The sequence below is a fragment of the Hermetia illucens genome, chromosome 1 (genome assembly GCF_905115235.1).
Source record: "Hermetia illucens chromosome 1, iHerIll2.2.curated.20191125, whole genome shotgun sequence".
Lineage (NCBI taxonomy): Eukaryota > Metazoa > Arthropoda > Insecta > Diptera > Stratiomyidae > Hermetia > Hermetia illucens.
This window is the reverse complement of record NC_051849.1, coordinates 203471243-203479362: the sequence shown is the minus strand read 5'-3', so window position 1 is coordinate 203479362 and position 8120 is coordinate 203471243.

Sequence of the window (8120 nt, the reverse complement as noted above, 5' to 3'; positions counted from 1 at the left end):
AAATATGTCGAGGCAATGCTATCTGCCAATGGAGAACTGCGTAATAAAATGTTTTCACGCATTAATGCAACCTGGATGAAGTGGCATTCCCCAACTGGTGTTCTTTGTGATCGACGTATCAGCGCACGTCCCAAATCTAAAATTTACTGCAATGTCGTCCGTCTGCCGCTCTCTATAGTTCTGAGTGTTGGTCGACTATAAAGGACAATGAACGGCGTCTTGCGGTAATGGGGACGAAGATGTTGCGTTGCACTGGTGGCGTGACACGTTTTGATTACATCTGAAATGAGAATATCCGCGATTGATATGGGTTTGCATCGATCGTGGAAAAACTGCAAGAGAGGCGTTTTCGATGGTGTGGTCACGTAATTCACGCTAACGAAAATTCAACAATCACTATTGGTCAGAACATGGAAAGCAATGGTAAGCAACCAAAAAACCGGTCAAAAAAAATGGTGGCTTGATACGCTGGATGGGGATTTAAAGGTCTCGCGATTACATCCTGATCAGGCATTTGATAAAATAAAATGATGAAACCGATTACCACGAGCCGACCCCGCTTGTGAACTGAAGGCCGAAGAAAAAGAAAAAGATGTGAGGAGCGACGAGTGCACGACAGCTCTGTGTAATATAGCTAAAAATTCCATTGCCCTCTATTTTCTAGAAAGCGATTTAAATAAATCATTTGACGGAAAGCCCTGTGTTGATAATGGTCAACCTCATACGCCTCACACTCTGAGTTTAATATTATTAGCAAATGCCAACAATTTAACCAACATCAAATATAAAAAAAAGGGCTAGGGAGAATTAGATTCTTCTTGAATGGAATTTTAATATTTCCCTCGAATTTCAATTATTCTCGTTAATTATGACGTCAGCATCTTATTTGTATGGCTTAGGATGCTGTAAATTAGTACGAAATTGATAAGTTTGAACTGCTATAACTTTGACACTAATAGTTGGATTTTCATGGAACTTGGCATGTGTATGCACGGGACTGTCCTCTATGTCGGTGCAAAATTTGGTACACCTAGGGTAAACTTAAGGGCAGCTTTTTAGTCAATTTCTAAAAATTAATAATATACTATTAGTAAGTTTATTTGAGCAGATATCGGAATGGGACATATTTTGAGGCTTAGATTTCATCTAGGCGCACCACTCCGATTTTTTCTGGATTTTTAGGTTGGGTAGTTTCCGAAAATGAGTCCTGTCTCACTTCAAGTGCGTACATTTTGACTCATTACTCACGCACTTTGCAATTTATGATAAAACTAATATCAGTTTTGGAAAGCACAAATCGAGACCTTTCATTTGATACCCACACACACACACACACAACTATATCCGGTAAAAAAAATTTTTGAATCCCCCCTTTGCATGTATGGGGAGCCCCCCTAAATTTATGCCACTCACTGTATGCATGGGATTTCATAGTTCCCATCTGTCCACCAAATTTCGTTCGGATCGGTTTAGCCGTTTTGGAGGAAAATGCGTGTGACAGACAAACAGACAGACAGAAATTGAATCGATTTTAATAAGGTTTTGTTTTACACAAAACCTTAAAAAGCGGAAATTGAGGATATCATAGTTGGGGAAGTTCAAAGAAAGTCTAAAAATTAAATACCCGCGACTGACAACAAACTTCGGAAGGACATAAACAATAAAAGGCGTCACGCTGTGGTACGCTGTTTTGATACCTCGAACTCCTAAGACCATGACTGGGGCAAGAGCAAGGGGCAGAGTCCAGTCAGATTTTCAGCCACACCCCGTAGCATTCACCAAGGAAAACAGTTCTCCCACCTTGTAGCTAGAGGTATCCCTGAAGTCCTTATAGAATGGTTTACCTACCTGGTGTCCGTAGCCTAACGCTAGCTAGAGCTGGACAATCGCAAAGGAAGTGCCTGAGGGTTTCTCTCCCTTCTCTGCAGCTTTGGCAATGCGAATTATAGGTTATGCCGAGTCTGATGGCATGGTCCCCTATAACCCAGTATCCTGTGCAGACCAATGCAGTAATCTCGTATGCATTTGCACGCGCTCTCGCGATCGTGGTTTGTCATAACCGGGCCAAACCCTTCTCGAGTTGGCTCAGGTGGTGAGCCCTTGCCACCTCAGGTCCGTGAACCTTGAGCGTCCCACCTAGACTGTTCAGCACCTGTGTGGAGTTGCCAGATCTCCCATGAAGTGCACCCGTTTGTGCGGATAAGGGAACATAGGGCGGATGCACATGAATATGCACTTGTACGCATTCGGGAGTGTGCTTGCATGGGAATGCAGGTCGGCTAGGCGGGAGCAAAACGCCCACCCGTGGATAAAAATGGCTATGGGACGGTCAATCAGAATAATAAACCAATATGGACTAAAAGAAGATGTGTAAACTTACGGTGCAAGGGCTCGGATTACCAGTATCGGCGGCTTTTGGGAGTGGGTAAACAGGTTCTTGGTCACCGATATATGTCGACTGCAGAGCCTCGTTGGTGGACAGCTTGACCACCGCGACATCTAATGCTACACGCAGTTAGACGAGGAGGTATTTAAGACGAGCACATCACTCCCTAAAATACGCACAACAAAAGCACAGAAGAATATGCCTAAGAAAGAACGACGGAAGAACACCTGGGTCGATAATGTCTCAAAATGTGCGGAAAGAAGAATGGAAGCTGTGGAATAGAAGTCCGACCTCATCCTTCATTTTACTTGAAGCGAAAATTGTCGAGTTGTCGGAATTCATTAAATATACACAAGGTGCACCAAGGAATCAAGCATATGGTGGGAGCTATCAGGGTTCAATATAACAAATCGCGGGAAGATGCGAAAGAATTGCAGGGAGGGTTTAAAATTACTCCTTCAACGGTAACGCAGTCAACGGAAATAACACCCAACCGTGGATAGGCAGAGAAAAAAGAGGGTTCGGGAAACGAAGAGGAATAACAAGGATATCAGGAAGTTCCCGAAAAAAACAAAAAAGCGGATCGTATACTTCGAGGAAGGGGCTCAAAACCTCGGTAGGCGGAAGAATAGTGCCGAAAACACTAGCGCCACCAGGGCAGCCGATGTCTGATCAAAACGTACGCCACGGCTGGACTAAGGTTGGGCCAAAAAAGCCTAAAAAAAGGAGAAGAGAATGATGATCACCTCGGATAGTATGTCTTACGCAGACATAGTAAGAATGGTGAAAGCGGACCCTGACTTCAAAGAGTTGGGGGAAAATGTTAGCAAAATTTGGAGGAACCAAAAGGGGCATCTTATCCTGGAGCTGAAAAGATCCGAAGAGAGCAAAGCTGAAATTTTTCGAAGCCAAATAAACATTTTACTTGGGTAAAATGATGTCATGTGTTCTCAAAAATATGCGATCGCTATATAATGCACCAGGATACTATACCAGGCACACCCTAGGAGAAAGCCTTCCATATCACGGAGGGTATCGCCACGTCATGCGACTCATCGATGCCGAGACGTTATACATTTCCCAGTAGAAGGCCCAACTGCTGGTGAAATAGTGAATTGTCTGATCTGTCTGTGCCATCGGCCCAGAAAGCAATGGGTAAAATTGATCAGGAGGTGAAGCACCATGCTCACAAGGAAGTTCGAAAAGACTTGAAGCTAGCTATACAGCGAAGCAGGAAGAACTGCTTCAAACAGCTGTGCGCGGAGACTGATATAGACCTATGGAAAACGCCTACAGGGTTGTGCGGGGTGGCTCAAAGGTCAGACCGCTTCGCAAATTACATGTTCCGATCTCCTAAAGGGTTCAGGGTTTGTTTTCTCAGGAGAGCTCTAACAGTTACAGTCTGCAGACACTTTTATATGAGGCTATAATACCCCCTGTGGCGACAAAAGAAGTACTCGACATTTGCGGCAGTCTGGGAGACAGCAAAGCACCAGGCCTCAACGGTATATCTGGTGGATGGGATCTTTCCCGAGACATGGAAAAGGCTAGTGCTGCTGCCTAAACCTGGTAAGCGTTCTGGGGAATCATCTTCCTTCAGACTTATATGTCTATCAGACACTATGGGGAAATCTTGGGGTGAATAATCCACAACAGCTTGCTCCCGGCTGTCGAAAGTCTGGGAGGCTTATCAGACCGACAATTTGGCTTCAGCTTATAGCTAGAGTGGTGAGCTCAATTTGATCACAAGCAGTGCTCAAAAGATGGCCGTCTTAAGAGTGTGCATGATGAGATAAACTATGATCTCAAGCAGCTTTTTACGTGACGTAGCGGAAAGGAAGAGTCTAGTGGAGACATTAGGAGGAACAATAGCACCCGAAAATATAATTGGGAAAATGCTTACACAAGCATTTGGCTTGGATCCTGGCATACGCCAGGAGAACTGGAATACAGTTAACGACATGGTGGGGCAGACTCAGGACAGGTTGAGAGAGGCAGAGGAGGCGAGAAAGGCGTGGTTGTAAATGGAATCGATGGGCGACGGGAGAGGCTAGAGCCGCATCCACCTCGTGATGGAATTCTTTGCAGTGGTCCCGCGCTGAAGAGGACAGGCGTTAGTTGGTTGTTTTAGTGGTTAAAAATCCCACACGCTGGCACATGTGTACCAGTGTCTTTGGACAACTCCACCCCCGGGAAAAAAGGACCGTTTAGCACGTTTTTGCAACGCCCCAGCAGCCTGGAGAATGCCGCCATAGAGTACAAGGCGTTAAAGACATTTGGTGGTCGGCCAGAATGGCTATGTTGCGCTTGGGGCTCAGATCATGTCCCAGACACTATGTGCATCCGAGAAAACTCCCGCACCGACTTCACAGACCATCTTTAATTCGTCCGTGAAAAATACTGTGTCATAGCCTTGGTCTTCCACTGTACCCTGGTTGGAAAGTGCACAGCAAAGTTTATCGTGAAGTTCGGCTTGCGTGTGGCGTAATCCGTGGGGAATGCTCAGACTTCGCGAGGGACTCCGTTTAGGATGTTACTATGGCCGTAGCGCTTCACAGCCCAACATCCGGACTCAAGTAGTCTGATAGCACTGCACACTACAGCGTATTTAATGTGGAGGTGTAGTTGGGGAGATGTAGGAGTACATCGAGAGCATGAGCGAAGGATTGTAGAGTTCCGATAGCACTTGCAGACATTGTTCTTTGAATCCTATTAAGCTTCGTTTTATTGTACCTTTTGCTGTGTGTACTTTGTGTATATCCAAAGAGCCATCCTCGAGTCGGGACCCCATTTCCTTGCAAAAATCATCTTGCAGGCATCGAAGGCCATACAGCCCCTCCTAGCCCTCAGTTAAACGTTCTAATTTAGATGCGAATCCAGGATTACACTCAGATACTTTGCATTAGAGGAATTTGTTTGTTTATTTAGTAGTGAGAGGTAGAATTCGGGTAGCATTAGCTCTGTTTTGGTTAGATTTATGCCCTGTCCATATCTTGCGTCCCACCACCCACACGTCCCGCCACAATGCCCCTTCCATGAGATCATTCATAATGAAGGGAAATATCCTTGATACCAATATCACCAAGTCTCAAGACCAGATTGGATTATCTTAGTTCGTAGCATACGTGAGATACCCCTGCAATCCTATGCTGGTTAAGGCGTCTTTGATGGCATTGGTACTAACGTTGTTGAATGCGTTTTCCATATCCAGGAAGGCTGCTAGGGTATAATGTTTGCATTGCAGTAACCGCACAACCGTGCTAATTACCTAATGGAGAGCGGTTTCTTAGATTTGCCTTTGAGACAGGCGTGCCGGGACTCTGGGAAGGCGTTCTCTCTCTAGGGATTTCAATATGAAAGCGTTGAGGATGATTGGTCGAAAGTTCTTCGCCGTTCCTGCCTGCTTTCAGTATGAAAACTACGCACACGTCTCCAAGAATGTGGTGCATATCCCAAAGAGATACAGCTCCAGTAAATCTCGATAAGCCATGGCAGAATCCTTTCATGCTGCTTCTGGGAAGTCCGGAGATTTATATGCTGAGAAACTGTTTACAGCCCAGCTGAATTTATCTTTAGCAATTACCGATTTGACATTCTCATACGTCTGAGACCACATACCCTCCAAGCAAGGCTCTGACTCGCAATCCTCTTCGCTGGCGGGAAAGTGCGTCTGAATGAACAGCTCTGGGGTTTCAACAGGAGATTATGTCCAGGAGCATTTCGACTTTTTAAGAAAAGATGGGATCCTAAGTTACTTGGATAAAATTTTGTTGTCCTGCAAGTTTGCTAGTGTTTTCAATGTTCCGACAATAGTTCAACCAGGACGCCTGGCGATCTTTATGGCCAACTTGTTATTCTTCAGGCATTTCTTGTATGGCTGCCAATATTTGTGCCTGTAGCTGATGTTGACGACCTACCTGGCTAGACAGATCTTCCTTCCACAAGGCGCTTTCGAATACCTTTCCCAGAGCTCCGACCTTTGACTCCAATTCGCCTGTCGTATCAATCTTACCAATTGGCGCACCCAAGATTTTGTTCTTGACTACTTTACCAAACTTTTTCCAGGTTGATCCTCCTGGAGTCTCTGAAGTGGTTTAGGACCTCTGAAGCGAAATCTAGACTGAAAAGTTCCAATTCTGACCCGAGAAGGTTCTTTGGTCAGACAATTGTCAGTTCTCCACCCTGAGAATCCCACTGTCTGTCACAGTTCTCTTAGCTGGGAAAGTAGATGGTTGGTGTACTACCCCTGTTACATACCAATAAATTTGCGTTAATAATTAAATCAAAGAATGACTCATCATTTTCGTTGATTTCCGAGCTGCAACAAACGTTTGGCCTATATTGGCGTCGCAGCTTATCAACCGGTTGGCTTGCTTTGCTGCGATGGTGGACGTCAAATTCAGCAGTTTTTCTGGCAGAGCTCTCGCCTGTTCCAGTTTGACCATGGTTAAGCTACTGGAATTCAGGTACAGACAAAGGAAAGCGTGCAGGCTCTTTCCGACAGGGATACATGCTCTAGGTTTGTCCGGATAAGTGTTTCTCGTATTATGAAATAAATTATATTTGTTTTTGAGTCTTTGATTGTTCGGTCTCCTCTGATCCATAGCTCTATTAGTGGGACGTCGATGTCTTCCTCTATGATGATGACCAGCATATTAGCTTTGGTGAACTTCAAGTATAAAAGAGTTATCTGTGTTACTCTTAGCACGATCTGCTTGTGTAGTGAGCCCATCAGCCCCTGTTGGATTGTCTCCCTGACTCCGAACCGCACTTTGTAATCAGCCTTTTCCGGTCCTTCCAGGCACTCTCCGTATGGAGTAGAAAATTTTGGATGTTCGCCACCAACTTGATAATTACCCAGTCGTCCATAGGAATCCTGCGGTTTTGAAGGTGCAGGGATTGGACATACTTGTCCTTATCCATGCAGATCTTCGGCAACCAGATATGAGCGATCAGTCTCCTGGGGATCTCGTGGTATGAAATGGCTTTGAGCTTTATGTCGCTGGTCTTAGCGACGAACAAACCGGGAAAGTCGATGGAGAATTGGCCCTGGCAGGCTATAACGTGTACAACGTGAAACCCACGGACCACGTTAGAGGAATCGAAGCAACACAACTGGGATGAGTCCCTCTTGTTCCCCGTTGTCATCCAGTAGATGTCTCCAACATGCTGGCCTCGACATTTGGCCTCACCTCCGGCGTTAGTTTGCTGCCAGCACCACACGTAAGTGACTCTTGGCTATGTCGCTTTCACTGAAAGGTTTCGCAGTTTGCGCCTCGTTGGGAGGCAGCTGTTTACAGAGATGATTTGGCATCCGCCTGTGTTGTTGTTCGATCAAATCTTGATATCGATTGGCGTTGGCTTCGTTTTCTGCCCGCTATCCAGGTGTTTGATGTTATATTCTTCGACAATCGCCTGGCGGTTCCTTTTCATCCCGTTCGTCGACAGTACCGGCCTTCTTATTCTTCACAATCGCATGCTCAAAATATGTATGACCTTCTGGTATTGGCCTTTGAGTTGACTTCAGTACATCTCCGTTTTTTTGCTGGTTTTCAATGATCAATATTCTTGTCAGCCATTGTTTTTTAGGGTACCCCAACGTTGACGGTTTCGGGTTGGGAGTACAATGGCTGGTTCTCGCTACTCTCCTGACAGCGGTTGCCAAATTGAAAACTACTAATCTGTTTGCCGCCTTGCTCCCTCAGGTCCCTGTTGTTGGCTTAGCACAGTGATG